This window comes from Polypterus senegalus, chromosome 12, assembly GCF_016835505.1.
Source record: "Polypterus senegalus isolate Bchr_013 chromosome 12, ASM1683550v1, whole genome shotgun sequence".
Lineage (NCBI taxonomy): Eukaryota > Metazoa > Chordata > Cladistia > Polypteriformes > Polypteridae > Polypterus > Polypterus senegalus.
In genome coordinates this window covers 32,254,588-32,261,950 of record NC_053165.1, presented here as the reverse complement: position 1 = coordinate 32,261,950, position 7,363 = coordinate 32,254,588, and the positions used below count along the sequence as shown (strand labels likewise).

The following is a 7,363-nucleotide window of genomic DNA, read 5'->3' as shown; positions in this document are numbered from 1 at the left end:
GTTTACCGGAGTCAGTTTATGTTTGTTAATACCTGAAATGACTTTCTAGGAGTTCAGATAAAGTTTCTAGCAGCTCTGCTCGATCGACAGGCACTTAACAGACAAATACTGTTGACAGTCTGGAGGACAACTGGTAAATTGCTTAAAGCCATCGAGGCGGCTTCTAGCAGCTTACAGGCAGCAAGCAGCAGGACACATCCGCTATACCCCAGCGATGCAGGGCTGCTGAAGTGTCTGAGGAGGTAGGACTTTAAGATCCCGTCATTGACCTCGCCGTACTTTACTCTGCTGCCTGTTGACTTCAGTGTAGCCCATTACATGCCTTTGCTGCTACCTGCCTTCTGTCTGAACTGACATTTGCACTGAGACTAAGCAACCATTCAGAGTCAAGGCCGGGAAGGATCATCAAGGGTCTGATTTCCCACGTTAGCCTGTAATAGAATAAACCTTAATGTAAGGGGCAATCTTTGAAAGTCAATGTTAATGTTTGCTTAATTTGAAAAGATCAGTATGTTTCACATAGTTACTTAGATAATGGAAGACTCTGTTTTACCTCTCATAGGCTAAAATGTTAATGGAATACTCTTAATGCTCTGCTCTATTTCTGGTGTGACAACAGAATGATCTCAGATCATTAGATAAGCAGTTAGACAGAAATGCACATAAGCATATCGCATTCTGAGTGCATGTCATAATGTATATGATAACTAAAAATGTAACTAAGATACATAAGCCTTCAACAGAAACATCATAGACAATACGTTGTTCTTTTCTATATGTGTTATCAATCTTTGTGTTCATTTTTGTGTGAACTGCTTTGAATTTCATTACATCACCACAACTGTGGAATATTTTGTAAGCGAGTCACACTTCATGGTAGAGCAGTTTTCAGCAGCTGTATTTAGAATTATTTTAGAAAAGCCTTGACAGTCTCAGCAACAGCTAAAAAAAACAGATTCTTGAAATGCAAACTCCTAGGTCATGTACATATAACCAGAATGTCAAATTCATGTTAATACCAGATATTGTAATGTAACCCTGTTAATATTATGACCACTAGGGGGCGTCTCAGGACTCCAAACCCTCCTCACAACTACACGAAGTTACAAATTCAACAACCTTTTATTCATAACAGTACCTGTAAAGGTTTTCACCAAAACACAATTCTCTTTTCTTCCCTCTGTCTTTGTTCCTAGTCAAATGTTGTCCTCCTGCTCCCAACTACCCTTTCATGTCAGACTCGTGGGTACTTCTGGTGCCAGGATATCGAACATAGGAAGCACTTCTGTCTCAGGCAGAGGCACCTAAAAGTAGAGACAGTTGTTCCTTATGGCTTCCCATGCAGCACCCATGGAACCCAGCAGGGCTGCCCAACAACACTACAACTCCCAGTATCCCCTATGGGGGCATGCATGGCAGTACCGGCCCAGAAATGCTGCTGTCCAGCGTATCATGGGAGCATACGGTCTTGAATGGTGGCTACAGCTAATGTAAGTTGTAGAGATCCATGCTAGGCAGGAAACACATGACTTCCATGCAAGCTTATTTATGTCATTTTAAGTCAGATACCCCCCACCCATCCCTAATTTTAGGCATAGTGTAAGGAGGGGCAACACAGAACATCAGGATTATGAATGAGGAGGTCATGTGTTCTATGTCTAGAGTGAACCTACACACCTTCCAGTGGACAAAGGAGGTCACATGTTTTCTTCTAACATGGAACTCCAAACTTTATAGTGAACAGAGGAGGTCACGTGTTTTCTGGCTAGCACAGAACTCCACCCCTTCCAGTGGATAGCGGAGATCACATATTTCCTGTCTAGTGTGGTCATCCACACCTTTCAGTGGACAGAGGAGGTCACGTGTTTCCTGTGTAGTGTGGCCCTCCATACCTTCCAGTAGCTGCAGCCAGGTCCCACAGTAAAAGGCTTTATGCCCTGATCCATCCCTTTTATAGTTCCATCTGGGAACAGGAACACCACCCGTCCTGGTTGGAACATCTTTTCAGTGTCGCCTCCCATGCCATTTTATAATACTTGCAAATACTGCATATATTGTTTAGAACTGTATTTATATATTACATACCAGGTATTGTATATTTTTATTAATTTAGTTTTGGATTGTATTTGTGCTAGCTGTTCTAAAGTAGACATGTGAAGATGAATTTCATTGTACTACTCACACATGACAATAAATTTAACTTGACTTCTGATGTAATTATAATAAAATAACTGTGCATTAAAACATAAAATAACAAGAAAAGAAAGAAAAAGAAAACCTATTCACTTTCTGCTGGACTTAGACTAGTGAAAGTAAAACCAAAAAGAAATTGGAGAAATCAAACCAGTGCCCCTCTTTCTCATTTCCACTTGGGGGATCCCAGTCATTTTCTGCACTGTGTTTCTGGTCTGTCCAGGGGGCTCCTTTTAGTGTATGTAAAAATAAATATGACCCATTGCAGTTTCAACAGACTCCCATGGGAGTGTGGAAAAAAATATTGGAGAGAGGGTCCCTCTTAGAATTTTGAGCATGCTGATATACTTATTCTATATAGGAAACTCTGTGACTCTTAATTTTGGATTGCCTTGAGGCAATCAGATATCCTGGAAAACTATCTGGAGTGCAGATGTGTTTATCTACAGCCTTAGTGGAGGTGGGACATCAAGTTTCTGGGGGTGCTTAGCTCCCCAGCACCCTTCTAGATCTGGTCAGGGCTCAAACTATCAGTTTAAAAATCTCAATGGAAAATAATGACATAAAATGAATAAAATATATCTAAAATAGTTGGCAAACAGGCACATCAATCTGACCTGTATTCTTCCTGTCGCATCAACTGAGTAAGTAAGGTCAAAATGGGCAATGGTGTAAATGCCACTACAAAAGCTAGCACAATTGGTAATGAATCCCTGCTTATGGCCTTATGCTATTTCCAGATGTTTACCAAATGATTATTGCGACAGCTTCAGAGGTGCTAATAAATCCTCATTGAAGAGATAAGATGGAAAATAAGTGTGGCGTTTTGCCATTTACTGACGTTCACGTGACAATTATTGCGACACTGCAGTATGGCACTTTTAAAAAAAAGACAGTTGAAAAACTTACTAACCCACAATGCCAGTTGGACCTAAAATATATTAATGCATTTTCTTAGAAAATAACGGTGGCCAGTCGTGGAGGGCTTGACTACAAAATAAAAGGTGGTTCCGAAGGCGTGCAGCAGTATAAAAAAGACGGTATGTCTCCTTCCAGTACCAAGTACCTGCTTCACCTAGGTGCTCCTTGTGAAAGGCACTGTACGAAGAAAAGTGCGGCAGCCCAAAACCCCTCAGCCCCTTGTTGTCGCATGCTTGCGTGCAAACGGAGTATCGAGTGACTGACCGCGCGAACCAACATCAGTCAAGCGAGTGCTTTCAAGCGGATGGAAGCGCGCAAGCGCGCGCACGCGGAAGACTGAGAGGAGAGGAGGCTGGCTGACTGACTGGCGGACCGACGGACGGGCGGGCGGGCAGCGAGGAGGAGGAGGAGGCGGTGGAGGAGGAGGGGTCTACGAGTCCATATCAGCACAGCCCTCAGTTCCTCCGATACTCAGGTGACTGCGGGGACCCGTGGGGCTTAGAGGCGACACAAGGGAGCGAGTAAAGGGAGAGGAGCGAGAAAGAGGAGGGTGCTGAAACAGCTAAAGTGGAGCAAAGTAAAGACAAGCCCGCTGGGGAGGTAAGTGTCCTGCCAGCGCTACGTCTCCTTATTATCGGGGATGCGGTTTTGAAGCTGCCTTGAGTTAGAAGTTAATTTTGGGGGTAGCGTGGGCGTTGGGCACTGAATTGTCAAAAAGAATCGCGTGGGCACCGGAAACGAAATTGAAAAAAAGAGGGTCGCGTGGGTGCCGGGCACTGGATTGTGAAAAAAGGTCGCGCAGTGAAGGACGAGGCGACTTTCTAACAAAAAAAGTAGGTTCTGACTGAGGAATATGCATTTTCTTTTCCATTTCCTATATCTGTTTCATTTTCTCAAGCCATTTTATAGAACTGGAATAAGTCCATCTTACCAGCCTCTTTGCAAGCCCTTAAGCCCTCAGAAAGCGTAAAGTCTGGATCCAGCATCTAGCCACATCCCGGCCTGGTCACAAAGATTGATGAGGGTGAAGCACATTACCTCAACATCAAAGGAGTCCTGCGTTTTTTGTTTTCTTTTTCTTTTTTTTTTTAGCTGAGTCCGATCCTGTTTGCTTTCAGTTACTGACAAGGTTACTGTCTCTCTCTGAGCCTAATATAAAGTGATTTTAGGCATGCTACATCGTACAGTTCTGTAGAGCCTCATACTACCTGATGTTTTTAGTGCCCAGCAGCTTCACCTTCTTGGAATGTGATCGGCTCTGATACCAGTATCTTGCAACTTTACCTCCTTAGAGGTTAATCCTATCATATTTCTCAATCTTCAATTCCATAGAGAGTCATCCTGTCACATTTCAGTAATCTGTGGTCTCACTTCTTCATTGATTGACTATGCCTGATTTCATGGCAAAGACAGTTCACATCTGTGGAGCTTGAACCTATGCATTATATATTTGTGACCTCAAAGCTGAATCCTGACAAACAGTATTGCCATTCCTTGTTGCCTTCATTCTTCACAACCTGTCTGAATTCACTTCCCTGCTGTTTTACCTCCCTGGACTCTGAACCTACCAGATCTCCACAGCTTTATTTTCTTATATTCTTGTATCCGTATAATCCATCCATCCATTATCCAACCCGCTATAGCCTAACTACAGGGTCACAGGGGTCTGCTGGAGCCAATCTCAGCCAACACAGGGCGGAAGGCAGGAAACAAACCCCGGGCAGGGCGCCAACCCACCGCAGATCCATATAATCCTCTTGATTTAACCTATTTCCATTTAATGCTATCAGCTTTTAGTAGTATGTAGCCTTTTATTACTAGAGTCTGATCTTGCCAGATCTCATTGTTCTGCAGCTCTGCCTCCTCTTCTATTATCATATCATATCATTTCATATCATTTTCTTGCTATAATTCCCTTGCCAGGTGATGCGATCAGCACTCATTGGTGTTCAGTTTTTTATTCCTAGAGTCTGATCCTGTCAGATTTTAGTGTTCTGCAACTTTACTGTTCTGTTGTATCTTATCTTTCTCTTGTTTTAATCCCCTTGAGATGTGTTGCTTTTAGCGCTTAGTAATGTGTAGCGTTTTATGCGAAATCAGACTCTGTCAGATTTCAGTATTCTTCAGCTTTACCTTCATGGATGCTGATCCTGCCAGTTCTCATTGTTTAGCGGCTTTACCCCCTCTCCCCGTGTTATATCATATCATATTTTCCTTTTGCTTTAATCCCCTTGTGATGTGATGCTATTAACTCTTAATATGTATTTTTTTTTCTTCTTACAGTCTGATACTGTCAGATTTCAGTGGTTTGTAGCTTTACCTCCCTGGATGTTTATCCTGCCAGATCTCATTGTTGAGCAGCTTTACTTCCCTATGTTCTGTCATATCATATTATCCTCTTGCTTTAACCTCTTACTGTTTATGTGATGTTAGCACTTTGTAGTGTGTAACTTTTTATTTCTAGAGTCTGATGCAGCCAGATATTATTGTTCTGTTGTCCCGTGTTCTATCATATCATATCGTCCTCTTGCTTTAATCTCCTTGCAATATGATGCTATCAGCTCAGTATTGTGTAGCTTTTTTTATTCCTTGAGTCTGATCCTGCCATATTTCATTGTTCACATCCTTACCTCCCTGTGTTCTATCATATCATATCACCTTTCATTTAATGCTATCAGCTCTTAATAGTGAGTAGCTTTGTATTCTTCGAGTCTAATCGTGTCAGATCTCATTGTTCTACAGCTTTACATCCCTGGACTCTTTTCATGTCAGATGTCATTCATTGATCTACAGCTTTAACTCTTTGTGTTCTATCATATCACATTGTTCTCTTGATTTAGTCCTCTTGTGAAGTGATGTTATCAGCGAAGTATTGTGTTGCTTTGTATTCCTAGAGTCTGATCCTGCCAGTTTTCTGTGCTCCCTTCTTGTGTTCTATCATAACATATTATATCATTGTCCTGCTTCAAACCCCTTGCAGTTCGATGCTATAAGCTGTTAGTGTTATGTAGATTTTTATTGGTAGAGTCTGATCCTGTCAGATTTCAGTATCCTCCAGCGTTATGACGTGTTGTCAGACCATATGAAATGCTAGTATCCTGCATAATTACTGGCTTTGTTACAGAATCTTTCAGATCTGTTGCCGTTTAACTGGCGTGTTGTCTGATCTTTGCATTGGATTGCACACTGTTGGTTTATTGTGTTGCCGTCTTACATTACGCCAATCAGGGTATCCTGTAACTTTAAAGATGTGGTGTCTGACCCTGTTAGACGTTGACATTTTGCAGGACTACTTTTCTATAGCAGAGCCTGGAACTCTCAGATTTAAACCTGCTGTTTAGCTAGCTGTGTCTGACCCTGTGAGGTCTCCACATTCTGAGGCTTTACCAGTCGAACCCTGTCAGATCTTGGTATTCTGCATATCTATTCCTCTGTGGAGTCTGATCCTGTCAGATACTGAGTATGACATTATTTTTTCGCTTCGACATGGTACTATGGGATTTGGAAAGGCCTTGATGGCTGTCAGAAAGAAAGAGTTGTTTTTGTATTTTTTTACACACGATGCCAGTTCACTGCCGCATATGAAGGGTGATGTTTGTGTTTGTTATAAACATGCATTTTGACAGATGGCAGCACTTGTACATTTTAGTCCTGCTTCCCTCCATATAAAGTATGCTAAATTTTTCAGAGGCTTTTTTGGCTTTCTGAATGTGGTTGATTTTCTCTCTCTCTGTTAGAAATACAAGTTCAGCACCCAGTGCAGTCATGTCCAAAACTCGCGAGGCCACACCCTGCAGTTACTTCAAGTCCGGTAGGAGCAAAGCAAAGTCAGGCAATAAAATATAGAGCAGTAGTGATCTAATTTGGTGAGAGTGATGAGACGTGAAAAGAGCTTGAGTCCTCTCTGCTTAGATGGTAATGAATACGATCCAAGTAGACGTGGAAGACATGTAGCCTTGGGGTGAAAGAAAATGTGTTTAAGCCACTGACCTGAATGGCCTGGACGGCGATGTCAGATTTACAGCTGCACATGCATGCTGGGCCACAGTGGAGAATTGCCAGTCCATTCTGGTTTCCCAGCAGGCCATTAAGCTGGTTTCCCTGTGATTTGCCAGATGTGACACCCAGCTATAGCTGGCCTGGCTGGTCCAAGTGTTAGTGGGAAGTGTGGACATCATTACCTGTAATTATTTTGTTCTGAAACCCATCTGACCAAGTGATCAGCTCATCACCCCCTGCAGACAGCACA

The 7,363-nt window shown here is 42.4% G+C and overlaps 1 protein-coding gene across 1 annotated transcript in view; it reads left to right on the top strand.

Annotated features, from left to right (window-relative positions):
• Positions 1 to 3,538: 3,538 nt before the first annotated feature.
• Positions 3,539 to 7,363, top strand: part of gpr4 (G protein-coupled receptor 4) — a 50,171-nt gene continuing 46,346 nt past the window's right edge. Inside the window, exon 1 of the mRNA XM_039771448.1 lies at positions 3,539 to 3,714. The gene's annotated coding sequence lies outside the window, so the exon portion shown is untranslated. The remainder of the gene's footprint in view (positions 3,715 to 7,363) is intronic.